Here is a 17,217-nt window from a genome sequence, read left to right on the forward strand (position 1 = left end):
TATTATAAATAAAACCCAAATCAAGCCTATTTCCTCAGTCTTCTCTCCTTACATGTGGAAACTTCTCTTGGGGGAAAATAAGATCAAGAATATAGGAATATTGGCTTGTTTGTTTCATGGAGGAGAGCAGCTAGGTGGTAAGAGACTCAGATAGGTCCTAGGTGTGGCTTTGCTGCCGATATTGGGGGTATTACTTAACTTTTCTGGGTCTCAACTTCCTCAACATAAAATTAAGGGGTTGCTGTGGTCTGAATGTCTGTGTCCCCCCAAAATTCATATGTTGAAATCCTAATGCCCAATGTGATAGTATTAGACGTGGGGACTTCAGGAGGTGATTAGGTCATGAGGGTGGGGCCCTCGTGAATGAGATTAGTGCTTTTATAGAAAAGGCCTAACAGAGCTCCTAAGCCCCTTTTGCATACAAGGACAGGAGACAAAGCACCTGCTATGAAGCAGGAAATAGGCCCTCACCAGAACTTGACCATGCTGGTGTCTTGATCTTGTACTTCTCAGACTGCAGAACTGTGAGAAATAAATTTCTGTCTTTAATAAACTACATAGTCTCTGGTATTATGTTATTGTAGCCTGAACGGACAAGACAGGGGTCTAGGTTAGACAATCTAAAATATCCCCTATGATGCTGAAATTCTACAGTGCTAAGACATAATCTGTGGCAAGTCTAACTAGAATATTACTCGGAAGAATTATACCTTATCTGTCCCAGGCTACCAGGTTCCTAGCGCAGGGTCAGGGAACATAAGAGATGTGTAATATATATTTAAAGAACAAATGAATAAATGAATGATCATTATAGGTATAAAAATGTGGCATAAGAATCATTAGGATTTTTCACAAAAAGAAGGAACCCTTCTCTGGATACTGATTTTTGCAATTAAAATGAAGTCAGAGGATTGCTTTTTTTTTTTTTTTTTGGTTGCAGTATAGTTGATTTACAATGTTGTGTTAGTTTCAGGTGTACAACAAAGTGATTCAGTTATATACATATATATGTGTAGATATATATTCTTTTTCAGATTCTTTTCCATTATAGGTTATTGTAAGATACTGAATATAGTTCCCTGTGCAATACTGTACGTCCTTGTTCTTTACCTATTTTATATATGGTAGTGTGTATATGTTAATCCCAAACTCCTGATTTATCCCGACCCACCTTTGCCCTTTGGTAACCATAAGTTTGTTTTCTATGTCTGTGAATCTATTTCTGTTTTGTAAATAAGTTCATTTGTATCATTTTTTAGATGCCACATATAAGTGATACCATATTTGTCTTTCCTTTTTTGAAATCTTGGAGTTTTATTTCATATCAGTTATTATTCTTATATTATACATGGTATTTGAATCATATGATTTAAAAAAATTCAGAACAAGTTTATGTACTCTCTTAAGAAGTGCTAATAGTGTCATTATGTCTAGAGAAATTTTTATTTCGCATCCAATGCAAATCCTTTCATAATTAGTTATAAATATTCATTTCATAAATATTCTTAAGGAGGAAAAAGGAAGAGAATTCCTTGCCTTTAAAAGTCCCCAGTTCTACTGGTGATTCGACATAACATTTAGCCCTCAAGTTCTATCAGTCTACAGCTTTAGATATCATTTTCAGGCTTATGCTCACATTAATAAATGAGGTTTTTGCACAAATAGGTGTCAGAACCACAAGCTGCTATATCTTTTAAACTCTTGTTGAACAGAAATAGTGCTATTTTTAGCACCAACCTAAACATAAACTTATTTGCCATGAAAAAAAGATTTGTGGACTTATAAATAGCTTACCCTCAGGGCATATTTTAAATGGAAAACTCTAGCATGATGTTAGAAACATATTCTTCTTATAGGATTAAACGGAAAGCTCTTTTAGAGTGGCAATTTGCTGCAGTAGAAAGATATGACTTACCATTCTTGTCCTGCCACTTACCAGAAATATGACATTAACAATTTACCTTAACTCTTGGAATCCTAGCTTTTGTCTAAATAAGAAGGGAAATAATAGCCAATTTGAAGGGTTGTTATGAAAATTAAATAAGATAACGTTTGTAGAGCATCTGTTTTGGTGCTTGGCACAGAATGGTACAGATCCTCCCTATAAGGTCCCCTTTCCCCTGATGGAGCACTCCCCTTTTGTTGTAATGGCTGGGCGAAGTATGAGAATCTTCACCACACTAAAAACACTCAAACTTTTCTCAAAATATGACGCTTCATGCTTCATGCAAAACCAAAAGGGACTACTCTGAGCTTGGTAAAGAAGATTCAAATACTAACCAAAAAACTTGGTACTTGTCCTTGACAAAGGGAAGATGGACAGATAACATGAGGAATTACATGAGACTGTGAGTGACTGAATGAGATGGGTTTTCTTTTTCTTGTCTACAATAGGAGTTGATCTCCTAGAAATGGTCCAAAGGGCTATGTGAATTCAGAGATAGAACTGATAACTGTTGAGCCAGGAGGAGTTCATCAATGACTTCACTGAACCCACAGTAGCAATAGAGGTGGTGGATCTTGAAAGATGACTAAGATATTCCAAGTCTCTGAAGAGTGCACGTGTGCTTGTGGGTAAGGGGGGATTTGGAGGGGGGTATGGATGTGAGGAACGTCTAGGCAGAAGAACCAGCATGAGCAAAAGTGAAGGCAAAAAGCACATGGCTCAGAGAAGGCAGACCATCCCCATGTTAGCCAAGGTCAACTGATGAGGAACAAAGGCAGGTGCTGAGACTCAAGGGGTCTGTTGTCCTTCTGTTATGACATGATAAGGAATATAGGAGGCAGATTTTGCTCTGCAGTCGATGGGGCGGCCAACACTGGCTTCGTGATTGAAGTGGGTGAGGTTAACTAGGTTAGTTGCTGTTCTGCTGGGTACCTATTACATACCAGGAACTGTACTTTGTTGTTTTATGGATATTATTTTCTAGTCTTCACAACAAATTGGATATATCTTTTCAGGTGGGGAATGTGAAGCTCAGAGAGCTTAAGTAACTTGCTGCTCAAGATGATACATTCTTCCATTAAGCAAATGGCATGAAAGAGCAATAGGGTTTTAAAATATTAACATCAGGACAAACCATTAAAGAATGGAAATGATGAGATCTGAATGTCAATTAGGAAGTTGATTTAGGCAGTCATGTTTTAAAAGGAAAGGAGCTTAGGAACACTGAAAAGAGGGAATTTGTGTTCAAAGTGAGGCTGTTAGAGGTTTGAGCAAGATTTCTTAATACAGGTTTATTCTAATATGACATACATTTTAAGATAATAAACAGTGTTGCTTCTGTGTTTTAAAGTTACTTGATGACTATATTACACAAGAGACAGTGCAGCATAATAATTAAGTGCTCAGGCTCTAAGCCAGACTGCCTGGATTTGAACTTTCACCCCAATTTACTGAACCTCAGGCAGGTTATTTAACCTTCCTGGGCCCTAGTTTCCTCATCTTTAAAAAAGGAGATGATAATATTACCTATAGATTTGTTTAAACATGAAATGAAGTATATGTTCATACAAAACAGTGCTTGGTATAAAGTAGGAACTCAGTAAGCATTAACCAGCAATTGCTTTGTGCCTATGTCCTTATTCACCAATTGTTTGTTTAGAAATTATGTACAGTGTGCCAAGCACTGTGCTTGTTTCCAGGGATGCAAATATAATAGGGAAGAACTTTTGTATACCATTACAAGTTAATCACTAAAAGGACGCTGTCTATAAGCTTAAATTATATATAATGGCCCATTTCTGGGAACCCTTCTTCCCCGGTAATGAGTGTTAAGCTAAGATACCTTTGTTTAGCGCACAGGAAACAGCCTGACTAGGCCCACCTGTGAATGACTGCAGGGAGGAAGAAATTAACACATCTGGCTGACCAGAACCAGGAAACGTTTGACTTTACTGCCTCCCCTTTTAGTATAAAAGAAGCCTGAATTCTAAGGCAAGATAGTTCTTTGGGACACGAGTCTACCATCTTCTTGGTCTGCCAGCTTTCCAAATAAAGTCATTATTCCTTGTCCCAATAACTTGTCTTTCAGTTTATTGGCCTGTTGTGCAGTGAGCAGTAAGAGCTTGGACTTGGTAACACAAAGATGAGGATAACAGATGATTTCCCTTAACAGATGGATAGCACTTGATTTTTCCAACATCATATTCTGTGGTTCAGCAGAAGTACTACGACTATATCTTGGTTAAAGCATTTTCTACAACTCTTTGGGCACCAGTGGTTTAAAATATCTATTCATAATGTTGCTCATTAGTTTCAGGACTAATAATTCCACTTCTCCTACCCCCTCCTCCAATATGACATTAAGGTATGTTCAGCCTGAGTTACCTTTTATGATGGGTGTTCCCCTTGACCCACCAGGCAGTATTACAAAGTTAGTGAGATGATTTCAGTAGTCTCTGCCCACTTATGTGTACCAAACGCTCAGAAGCTGAGTGTTTGCATCACTGTCTCAGGAGTTTCTTCCTTGCTAATTCATTCGACTTATGTGTAATGTAGTATGCATTATTAATGGGTGTATTTCTCTTCCCAAGACTATTTTTTCTGAATATGACTTTATAAAGCCTCATTTCCATAAACTAGAGAGAAATGTGAATGACTAGAATTTTCGGTGTTGTACCAAACTAAGGAAGATGTGAGGACACCAGTTGTATAGTGCATTTTAAACCATACCATTAAGCTACACATCCCTGTGTCTCCCAATTTTAGGTTATGGAGGGGTCCAGGAAATTCTGCTTATGACCTCATTTTCACATTGTCTCAAAGGATTCTCAGTTAGGTATTGCAGGTTTAACACTGACGTTGGTTGAACAGATGAAAATTTGTTGGTAGGAGGGACACCATGTCCTTGTGAGTGTACCCACAATACATTAAAATGGACATATGAGCAGTCATCATGACCTCTGAGAAAAGATTGAAAAGGAAAACGTCTACATAAATAAATGAGAAGGAAATGAAAATAGCGAGGCACTCGGGTTTAAAATAACCAAGTAAAGTGCCAAAATGATTAAGTACAAAGCCTCTTTACTATCCAGGAAGCCCTTTAGAGTGAGTGCGATTGTTGGGCAGCGGTGAATCGTTCACCTGTCAAAAAGGACAGACTTCGGCATCCTCATCACTTTGCTTTCCAATATACTCAGTGTTTATTAAGGCACATGGGAAATGTTCGGACCATAAGGGATCTTCAAATAGCAAACAACCATTACTGAAAGACAGTGATCAGATCCATAATAAAATAAATCTGAAGCCTGAGATTTAAATGTGAATGTAGGAATGAGACTGATGCCCTATGAAGTTCTTATACTGGTCGTACAGAAGCTTGTGAAACGCGAATATTAGAAAAGTAAAACTCATATTTGGCACATATCTGAGAATTTAAAAAATCTTCCCATTAATTTGATATGCAAAATGGGAATATTGACAAAGACTCTGTTAACACTAACAAGTTAATGCTGCAATATTGTATAGCTTAGAATATGGCTTTAAATATATTAGGTTAGTTTTTTTCAGTGTAAAAATATCCAGCTTTACATTTAACTTAAAATTTTCTTTCCTGAGAATCATTTATTTTCCTTGGGAGAAGCAAGTAATCCCTGTTCACTTTTCTTCCAATAATTTTGGGAGAAATTAATGAAGTACTGATGGGTCGGTTAGGATCTAACCAAGAAAAGAGAAAACAGTCTAAATATTTAAAACAGATGGAATTTAATACAGGAAAATTGTTATACAGATGATGGAAGAATTGAGAAGCTAAACTAAGGATAGCAAATCAACCTGGAGGTTAGTACCAGCAGGAAGCCACAGACACCACTACCCACAAGTCTCAAGGGACGGAGGGAAGAGGTGACATTACTGGAGCTCAGAGTTCAAGGTCACTGCGGGAAGCTAGAGGCAACAGGGGGTGGGGTCTAGGGGCTGGAAAACCCAGCCTCTAGGGGTCAGCCCCCAAGGAATCAGCAGAATAGGAGCAGGGCAAGGAGTGGATGTGAAGTTAAAAACAGGCCCAGGGGCTTCCCTGGTGGCGCAGTGGTTGAGAATCTGCCTGCCAATGCAGGGAACACGGGTTCGAGCCCTGGTCTGGGAAGATCCCACATGCCACGGAGCAACTAGGCCCGTGAGCCACAACTGCTGAGCCTGCGTGTCTGGAGCCTGTGCTCCGCGACAGGAGAGGCCGCGATAGTGAGAGGCCCGCGCACCGCAATGAAGAGTGGCCCCTGCTTGCCGCAACTAGAGAGAGCCCTCGCACAGAAACGAAGACCCAACACATCAAAAAATAAATGAATAAATAAATAAATATTAAAAAAAACAAAACAAAACAGGCCCAGACCAGCACAGTGGAAAGCTGAGAGTTAAGTAAGTTAAGAAAATAAGTTTTCCATGTTCATTTTCTCCTCCGGAGCAACGTTACACTAGGCAAACTGATTTACTGATATTTTTAAAGGGCATTAAGTTTAGCTCCTGGGAATTACATTCAACAAATATCTTGTAAATAAATGAAATCACCATTTTAGTTCCACATATGACCTCAATAAACCAAATTTACACCCCCTTAAGATGATGAGACAATAATCCACCTTCACTTTGAAGTTAATAAAAGGTAGAAAGGAGTCATCACTGTCATTTTGGATTAGATTTAGACAGTGGTCAATGCTCTGTCAGTTGCATTGTTTTATTCAGAACTGAGAACAGAGGTACATTCTGATGTTCTGGAAATCACCAATCTTTACAGTAGATAATAAAGCCACACTTTGAAAACAGGACTCAGGAGGAGGTGGAAAAAGCCACACAATTTCCTCAATAAGACCACCACTCAATTCCTCTATTCCTCTCTGATCTGCTGAGAAATGACAGTGGCATACTGCAGACTAATAGGCACCAATTTGTACGCTCATGTCTTTTGTAGCATGGAAGGGTAATTACGTATGGTGATGTAAAAAATATATATCCATCTATCTCATGATCAGGAAAACAAAGTTTACTGTGTGAGCACATGTGCATGATTAATTGTGCACGGCAGTTTGAAAACCACACCTAACCTAAACCATGCCCTGCCTTAAATTAAGCAATATGAGATCTCCCGGGGGGCAGCCTCTGAAATGTTAGCCTTATCTCACACCCAGACCTGTAATGATTAAACTGTCATTTCACCATTAAATTTTTCTCTCATTTATATCATTAAAACACGGTCTTAGCTCATTTTTGCTTATTACTTTGATATTAAATACTGTTATATATTTAAAAACTTGATGACCTGTAGAACAGAATGAAGTATTACCGCATCTGCTTAGTAGAAATCAGCAAGAGATGTCAAGGTCATCTCTGTGTCTTACACCTCATCATTCAAGATGGTTTCTGATAATAAAAATAAATAAACAAAAGGCACAGAAACTAAGTCTTTCACTATGTGGCACCTCATTAAAAGTATAAAATGCTGGTTATATTGAACCCCATTTTCTTTTCATGCAAAGAAGAGAAACACTTTAAGGGGAAATAGTTCAATGTCCATCTTAAATTTCTTGTCTCAGACTCACTCACCTAAAATTCAATGAAGAAACAGCATGGACTTTTCAAAACCATCTATTTTCTTTTCTTGGAAATGGCAGTCAACTCTGGCATTTAAAGACTTTCCAAGCGTTTCATCCAGGGACTGGTAAATCTCACTTATCTGCAATGAGAAATTACACTTTTATTTAACTAAGCAACTCACACTTACATGTTTATTACAGAAACAGAATGGGCAGATCTAGAACATATGGTGTTTTACAAATCCGTTCATCCACTAAGGACGATTTGTAATACTCAACTCAGAACTTTGGTTTTCATTTACTATAAGAAATGTTGAAAAAATAGACATTTGTGCCAGAAGTTGTTTTACAGAGGAGGATGGTGAGGACCAGAGGGGTAAAGTGACTGTCCAAGATTAAGCAGCTGGTTAGTAACAGAGTAGCCTTGAACCTTGGGCTGCTAACACTGCCTCTTGTTTTTGGTTGATTAAAAACCCAGAAAAGGGAAAACCTGGAATCTTCTGTTTTCCAAGTTGGTAATTTTCTGGAATATTGTGTCACCATAATTTCTCCTAAAGCCAAGGAAACTACAGTTGGAGGCAGACTCCTCAGACTGGCATCGCCTCCGATGGTAGATGCAGGTGTAGGCTACCGCAGAGGCACCCTGACATGATTGAATGATCCGCACGCTTTATGATGTTGTAGAGCAATGACGTAGATAGTAAATAGTTCAGAATATGGTCTGTTGGTGTTTCTTAACATGGTGGAATGATTTTTATAATCTTTTGCCTTCTGAGAAAACTCACAGATGAGAATGGAAGGAGAGGCTCCAGGTCGCACGCGGCAATTTGCCCAAGAGTCCTGCTGCATGAAAGTGACCAGATGCTTTACCCACCATCTCTCATCAGCTAGTCCTTCCCACCTTTCTTTCTTCCCCTTCCCTTCCCCCCTTTCTTCTTTTCACCAACACACAGGCTGGATGTTACTATCCCACGTGCTAGGTGGCTTGAAGCAGCAGAAATGTGAAGTCAGGAAGTCCCATGTTCAGAAGAAGGAAGAGAATGGGGGGAAGGGGGATCACAGCAAATAAAGCGGAGAAGATGTCTGATGGCAGTAAAGCCGGAAAAGGAAGGGACAGAGGAGCCTAGCTCTGTACTCTGGCTGGTGGGAGATGGTCTCTGTCTCCAGACCCACCCTTCGCTTTCCTCTCCCAACTGTCTTCTTCGGCCCAGGTTATCTAAAACAAGGGCATAATTATTTTTAACTTTCATGGCTTCAGGCCTCCTAGGCTTTTGGGTTCATAGAGAAAATTCTATACAATAACTCCCCCCTGCCTCTAATCCAAGTTCTCAGATATATTCATGATTGCATTATATTTATTTAACAGGATATAAAGAGATTTTCACGACACAATTAACACCTGTTCTCTCACATTAGAACCCAATAGTCTTTCACTGTACTTAGATTCTAGGGACATGCATACAACTGGCATTCTTTGAATTAAATGTATTATTACAACAGTAGCACTTTCAGATATTTTTTGGTTTCTTAACGTACATGCTACTAATTTTTAAAAAAATTGGGGTTTGGGTAAATTAGACCTATGCATCTGGGAATAAGTTATATGTTAAAAATATTATCCCTCCCTCATGAATGCAGCTCTCCAAGTCAGAGCAACAGGAAATAAATGGAAATCTTACACCATCTTATATAATTTTATATGACTATATATATGTGTATGATAAATCTTACACATACAGATAAACTTACATCCAGTTATATCTGGCAACGTAGAGTCACTCAAGAAATCCCTTAGGCCTGGGCACCTCTTAGGATCAAGCTGCTGCTTATACTCCTCTGCCTGGCAATTTTGGTAAGCACGTTTTGCATTTTTGGTTTTTGCCCAGGTCCCTGGGTCATCCCAGATTGCAATCGACTAGGAGGGCGATGAGCTCAGATAGAGATGCTGTGTGAAAGGACCCACAGGGAGGTTCAGGTTTCACGCCTTAACTGGGATCTGTGACTGCAGTGAAAGTTGCCATTTGGATGATATCTTGATTATGAGCCAGCTTTCGTTTTTGCTATCCCTTCTCGACCAGGAAGTGGCCCCCATCTCAGCCTGTATCTCATAGGCAGTGATCGAAACCAGCTGTCTGGTAGGCAGCTCCATCCCTACCCCTCTTGGCTTCTGTCCCCTGAGACCACTTCAGAGGATGCAGACTGATTATCCATAATTCTTTCTAGTCTTGAGTCTGAGGGTGGCCACCTCCCAAACTGTCACTGAATTAAAGGCATCCATCCTCCCCTCTATTCTCCCAGAAGCCCGGTAGACACTTGCAAAGCAAAATTCTCATGTGAACATTGATTAGGAAGAGAAAATGATACTTTTCTCTCTTTAACTTATTTAATTCTACATCAGCTATCAAATTCTAGTTGGACTGTGTGACTTGAAGTTAAAATTTAGTGTCATGGGATAAAATAAAACTCTGTCTCCTTTCATCTGGCTCTCTGAAGAGCTTTTGGTCAGTGTCCGGATTGGAGTTAGGAGTCAATACCTTACCACTGGGTACCACAAGAGAAAGAAGTATTTGGTTCATCTGGGGCGCCATATTTTAGTCCTATAGTTTGGATGGAAGTTGCTGGGGTCGGATTTTTTCTTATTAAGATAATCTCCTCAATGTAGAACACACAGAAACAGGATGGACCACCGAAACAAGATAGTAATCTTTACACTCATGGTATCAATTTAAATAAAGGCTTGATAATCATTGGTGGTAGTGGGACTTGATCAAGCACATACACTCCCAAATGAGGTTATGTGGGAGGAAACCAAATATTAGACTGGAGTGAATATTCACATTTTTATTCACATTCATGTCCTTACTGATCTTCCCACCTAAAACAGTACTGCTCCCTCATTCTCTATTGCTTACCTTCATATATATTCACCCACATAGTACTTCTACTACTTATTATTTATTCATTGTTTGTCACTTCACGCTAGGATATAAGCTCCACGAAGGCAGGAACTTTGTTCACTACTGTACCCCTGAGGCTTGGAACAATGCCTAATAGGCAGTAATATTTATTGCATGAATGAATGAATATACCTCGTGGTCCTCTTTTCTTATAAACATTTGATCCAGTTTCCTCTTTCTTACCCCTATGAGTTTGCACCATACTGAAAATAATTTCCTCACAATGGGAAAAATTCAAAGGCTTTTATTCACTCCGAAAAAATGAAGAACCCAAGTAAGCATTATATCTACTTTCCTTGTTAGGTAGAACTAGGATTGACTAACTGTGAAAAGGAGGACTGAAGACGAGGTTGTCTAGTATGTCTTCTGTAGCCTTTTCTTCTCTTTTAGTTATGCTTGGGAGACTATAGTGTTATGAGTCCAGCTTTCTAGACTTCAGAGGTTAGGATGGAGACCACTTTCAGATCACTGTAGTCATAGGGGGCAGGTTCAGTGTTTTGAGGACCAGTTACAGACGATGAAGACCAGAGGTCTGCAAAGGGCTCCCCAGAAAAATGCAAAGATGGGGCGTTGCACTGCACTCATAAGCATGCATGTGGGGCTTTTCTGGTATTTTACACTGTCAGTTGTCTTAAGTTGTAGCAGTTATTAAGGGATTTGGCTAAGAATGGTCAAAGTCACTTGGGAAACAATAACTACTCGTGCAGATAATTTCCCAACAACTTAAATAGGTCCTGATTTTTACGAATGACTCTTTGCTGCCATAGTCACAAATGGCATGCTAGGAACTAGTATCTATAGGATGGATAAACAACAAGGTCCTACTGTATAGCACAGGGAACTATATTCAATATCCTGTGATAAACCATAATGGAAAAGAATACGAAAAAGAATATATACGTGTAACTGAATCACTTTGCTATATAGGAGAAATTAATGCAACATTGTAAATCAACTATACTTCAATAAAATTAAAAAACCAAAACCCAGTGGCATGCTAGGGTGTCATGCCAGTGCTGAGGCCGAGCTCAGGACTCTGGCTACCCCTGTTCACACACACAGCATCAGTCAGATCCCTAACTACCTAACGACAATGAGGCTGGAGGAAGGGGAAAAACTCAGATCTGAAAGGTCCTTGAAGCACCTTGTGATGTTATAGAAAGGACGCTGAATAGGATCAGAAGCCTGGGTTTTATTTTTGTCTCTCCCACTAACTAGCTGGGCAAATCATTTATACTTAACTGGGTTGCCGTTTTCACGTTAGTAAAATGAGGGTATTGGTTGAGACCAGTGCTTTTCAACCAGGGATGATTTCGTCCCCACCCCAGGGACAGTTGGCAATGTAGAGAGACATTTCTGATGGTGGAGGGAGGGTAAGTGAGACTGACATCTAGTAGGTGGAGGCCAGGGATGCTGCTGGACATCCTACAGGCACAGGACAGCTCCCGTCAGAAAATAATTATCAGTCCTAAGTGACAGCACTGCCGAGGCTAAGAAACACTGGTTAGATGGTTCGAGTCCCCTCAGTCCTAATAGTATCCTCTAATTTTACCACTGGTCTCCTCCACCTCTGACGCCACACAAGTTAGGCCTAATTCCTCTCTGGAAGCTCCTCCAACTCTATCTACTGCATCAAACTCCTCCCGCATCGCCCACCTCTACTCTAAGCCCCTCCGTACCCGGACCTTGGTGTCTGCACACCATGCTTTGTGTTCCTTCTCTGTAGCACGTTACTACGTACAATTGCTATAAATTTTCTTCTCTGTATAAGAATATATGCAACTTGGCAGGGACTGTCTTGTTTATTTCTTCATCGTCTTTAGCACATCATCTTTAATGATGAATAATTCTCCTCACTAAATGTTTGTTCAATTGATGGTGGAACAATTAGCAAACATTCTGACGGTCAGTGTTTTCTCACTCTTTCCTACACAGAGTTGTGGTATAAACTTATGAGATCATGTCACCAGATCATTAGTTACTGGCCTAAGAACATTAAAGTGGCTCAGGGAGCTACAGTAAAGTGGATTTGGGATCATGGCCTTTGGACTAAAATCAGAATCACTCCAGATACAAGGTTATTAGGTCAGAATCAGGGAGGAGACTGTGGAGATGGGCCTTTCTGGATGCTTTAAAGCTGGAGACAGAATTAGTGCACAGGGATGGCTACTGGGGCACACTCTTTGTTCCAAAGATTTGTTCTTGTTGACACAGAGTTCAGCCTGAGAACCAGGAAGGTCTTGGATGTCTGCACATATTTCCTATTAAGCGCATAGATTGTTGCTTCAGGCTCCGAGGATAAAGAGGCTGTAGCGGTGGGACAGCCTAGCTGCCCCGATCCAGTGTGATCCGCCCAATCACAGAAGGGCAGAGTCACTAGAATCCCAGCAGAAATTCTGGGCGCCAAGGGAATTACTGTTGAGACTGGCTGCATCTGCTTCTTGCTGTGCAGACACCTCATTTCTGTGAAGTTTTGAAGTCTTTGGCCAAATAATCAGGGAAATGAATCTAATCTCAGAGGGAGTCGTGCATCTGTAATCCCTGTCCATCAGATTATATACAGCCCAATGATGGCAGAAACATGGGCTGTACTTCACAATTCTAAAAATCTAGATACCTACACAGGGAAAGTAGAGTCACTGCCTGCCTCACCTCTCAGTCACCTACTTTACTACCCCCTAGGACATATAACAAGACCACAAGAGGATATTTGAGCAAGTGGAAGATAGTAGCAGAGTGTCCCGTTTTCCTCTTGATATTTTCACCAACAGACAGGGATAAAAAAATTATACTTCATCACTCAGGTTAAAGTAAGATAAAGTGGAGAGAACAACACTATTTGGATGAAATAGCTGTCAGAGGAATGGACATATACATTCTGCAGTGCATGTGGAATTTTTTCCCGGCATAAAGCCAGAGGCCTGCTGACATTCAGGAACCCGTAAGAAAAAAAATATATGCTTGTCAACATCAGTTCAGGCGGGTATTCAGTCAACTGTTTTAAAGGTGCTGAGAAGAAAGAAGGTGGTTTATAAAGGATTTCTCAGCTCTGTTCCTTGTACAGCATGTTTTTCAGAGGGAATGCCTTTGTGTTTCTATCTGCTGCATCTCACTGTAGGCGAAGGCAGTTGCTTACCCAGATGATATTTGCATTTTAAAAGAACATCCTCCCCATATGTTTAATGATTTGCACTGAACCTGGGCAGTGTCCCTCACAGAGGAGCTCAATCATGGAGAGTTCACTTGAGAGTCCATCATTTTTTCCTTTTTAAAATAATAAATGTAGGGCTTCCTTGGCGGCGCAGTGGTTGGGGATCTGCCTGCCAATGCAGGGGACACGGGTTCGAGCCCTGGTCTGGGAAGATCCCACATGCCGCGGAGCAACTAGGCCCGTGTGCCACAACTACCGAGCCTGCGCGTCTGGAGCCTGTGCTCCGCAACAAGAGAGGCCGCGATAGTGAGAGGCCCGCGCACTGCGATGAAGAGTGGCCCCCGCTTGCTGCAACTAGAGAAAGCCCTCGCACAGAAACGAAGACCCAACACAGCCAAAAATAAATAAATAAATAATATAATAATAATAATAAATGTAAAAGTAATTAGCTATACACCACTATTTATGAAGAAGCAGGTTTAATGAAAAATGAATCAGAGATGGCTGGAAACTTACAGAGTTTTTTAAAAAAATAAAGTACTTTTAAGAAATGTGGAAAATATAATAAATTATAAAGAAAACTAATGTCATCCACATTCCACTACCCAGAGACAATCCCTATGAAGGTATTCTACATTTATTATATTATCTAAACATTATATCTCATTGTCTATACGTATATATGCATACACACATAATTTTTAATGAAATTGAGGGACTATAAACTATATATAATTTTATTTCAAGTTTTAATTTTGTTTTTTGTATCCTTTTTATTATTAGTGATCCACACATATTCAGCATGAATACTTCCTCATTTCTGGCTATGAAATTATTTTATCAAACTTGCTAATTAAAGGATATGACATATGAAGTTATGGGGCACCCAAAGTCACCAAACCCTTCTTTAGTTTGCAAATGTGCTTTATACATGCTCACATCCACACAGAACGCATTTCTGTTATATTTCAGAAGAAGGCAGTAGATCATTTTATTTTATAGTAGTGCTTATTTTGTTATAGAAACCTCTACTGTACAAAACCCATGTATCCCAAAATATCAGAAACACAGGAGCCATTTTTTTTTCCAGAATATGCTTTTAGAGAGAGTGATTACCTCATTTTGTAGCTTAAAAAAATACAACTGTGAGACCAGTGAGTGTCTCATTAACTTACACAATCACTAAACTGAATTGTCTCAAAAGTTTTCTTAAATGAAAATCTCCTTTTATGAACGATATGCACCTACACTGAGTACATACAAAAACTATCCCCTAGCGGTGACCTCATTAAAACTTTAAGCTCTTCATGTTGAACTTAATTCCAAGAAAGGCGGAAAGATGAACAGATTTTTTGCTGACCAGGAGAAAAAAGATTTACCCAAGCTCAGCCTTTTGTCTCTTGCATCTCAGTACACCTGCCAAATTGATCAAAAAGAGAATTAAATTGAACTTTGAGTGTTAAATCAGAATGTGTCAAAGATTTATCCAATGAATTTTTAAAAAGACAAAATTTTAATTAGCCGCAGGCAGGTATATCATAGATTCTACTGAAATTTCCCTGGTGATATGTGACCATCAATATCTGTTTCAAATTTATGTTCATTCATTTGCTAAAGTCCTGCACACTTCTTAGAGATTAATCATGCCTTGTGATTTGATATGTTCTGTTGGATTTTACCATGATGTAAAGATCAAAACAAATAGAAAAGAAGAAAGGAAGGAAGGAGAGAAGAAAGGAAGGAAAGAGGGAGTAAAGGAGAAAGGAGGGAAAGAAGTCATGAAACGGGATATGGGGTCGGGGAGCCACATTAAAAAAAGATTTTCTGGACCTTTACCAGTTACATTCTTAACATTAACGAAGTGATGGATAAATACGGGAGTAAAGGTTTCCATGCAGAGAACCATACCTCCTCCAAATATCTTGAATTAACTTTTTGTACTAAGCAGAGAGAAGTCCACATTTTTAAACATTACTCTTCTCTAATAGATCACATAAAACCTAACCAGAAAGCTCACTCTCATTAAAAAACATGTCTGCATAATAGCAGTTATTTGGACACAATTTCAGTGACAAACGTTGTTTTCTTGTTTGTAATACATCTCATGTATCTTGTTTCCCCAGAAAAAATATTTATGTGCAAAATATGGAGAGTGCTTTCTTAGACAAAGAAGTGCTTCTTCTGGAAATCATAAAGAGACAGAAGGATCTGATTTTGGGAGCCAATTCGGGCCTTGCCCTTCAGTGGTGCACTATGACCTTGACTGATGGCCTTGAATATGCCCGATGTCCTAGTAGCCCCTGAGGACACCTGAGACCCTGACTTATTTTCATCTGACTCAGAGAAGATGAGTGTCTTTTAACAAAATGGAGATAAAAGATATACATTTAATTTGGTATCAGTAATTTCCATGCCATTTTGGAGTTAAAAAAAAATATTATACCCTACATCATAGGTACGCAAACCTTTTGTTCTGAAGGCCCCATAGAGCTTGTGATTATGTGTGTTATATCTATCAATATTTAACTTATTAGAAATTGACTTAGAAATTTAAAAAAATATTTACTTATAAATGTATTTACATAACAATGATAAACCTTTTAAATGTAACATAAATGGTATCTTTTTAAAAATAAAATAGTAACGTTTTCCAAAACAAAAAATGTAGCTTTTACATTTTTGGAAAACTCTTTTAATTTCTGGCTTCATAGAAAGAAGATAGCTGGGTTTTCATTTCTGCTCCTGCACTTAACCTATTGCAATACGTTGTTTTGGTTGAAGAATATGAAGAAGCTCCAAACTTACACAGATATGCAGTTCAGAAAGGTAGAGTATTTCATAGCCTTCCAGATGATTGTGGATATTTTCCTTTGATTCGCCTCTGAAACTCGACAAGTGTTGTTTCGTAAAGGTGAGTTGCCATGTGGAATCTGAAACCACATCAATGAACTTGGCACAGTCCATTACACCAAAATTCATGATCTGTCTCATATTTGTATTGATTTTTTAACTTATGCGTGATTTTCCAACATCATGAGTTGGCCATTTGAGAAGTATTCGTTCACTGAGTTATGCAGATCTTCCAAATGTTGACCCATTTCACTCTCAATAACAAAGAGTCGTATTCGTTAATGTCACCATCAATCTCATCAGAAAGGTCTTTTAGGTATTGGGAAGCTGTCAGGCTCACAGTGGAAGATGTAAGCTTTCCAAAATTCTAATTTTTACTTCCAAGTTTGAATCTTGTCATTGTCAGAGAATACTGTTGGTTTTCTCTGCTGTGACAGGCTCCCTTCATTCATTTTCAAGGAAATCGTCACCAAATACCACATCTGAGTAACCATAGTGTGCCTACCAGTTGTTCTTTCAAGAAAACAGGTTGTTCTGTGAAAGATGTGGCTAGTTCAGTTTGCACAGCAAACAACCTTACTCTCAGACACCCATCGTCCCTCAATATATTTCAAGAGCACTTTACGCTTTCCATTGTCTCACACAGGATATTAAAAAGATGTGCATCAGAGTTTCAAGATGGATTAAGATTTTTGTTGTTGTTATCGTTGCCTGCTTTGTTTTTTACTGTTT

The 17,217-nt window shown here is 39.1% G+C and overlaps 1 protein-coding gene across 30 annotated transcripts in view; it reads right to left on the reverse strand.

Moving 5' to 3' along the window:
* The window catches only part of DTNA (dystrobrevin alpha), a 391,558-nt gene that overhangs the window by 201,801 nt on the left and 172,540 nt on the right, over window positions 1-17,217 (reverse strand). For all 30 annotated transcript variants that reach the window (XM_067699356.1, XM_067699351.1, XM_067699358.1 and 27 more), the window contains one exon: window positions 7,538-7,667. The gene's annotated coding sequence lies outside the window, so the exon portion shown is untranslated. The remainder of the gene's footprint in view (window positions 1-7,537; window positions 7,668-17,217) is intronic.

Source organism: Pseudorca crassidens, chromosome 12 (genome assembly GCF_039906515.1).
Source record: "Pseudorca crassidens isolate mPseCra1 chromosome 12, mPseCra1.hap1, whole genome shotgun sequence".
Taxonomy (NCBI): domain Eukaryota; kingdom Metazoa; phylum Chordata; class Mammalia; order Artiodactyla; family Delphinidae; genus Pseudorca; species Pseudorca crassidens.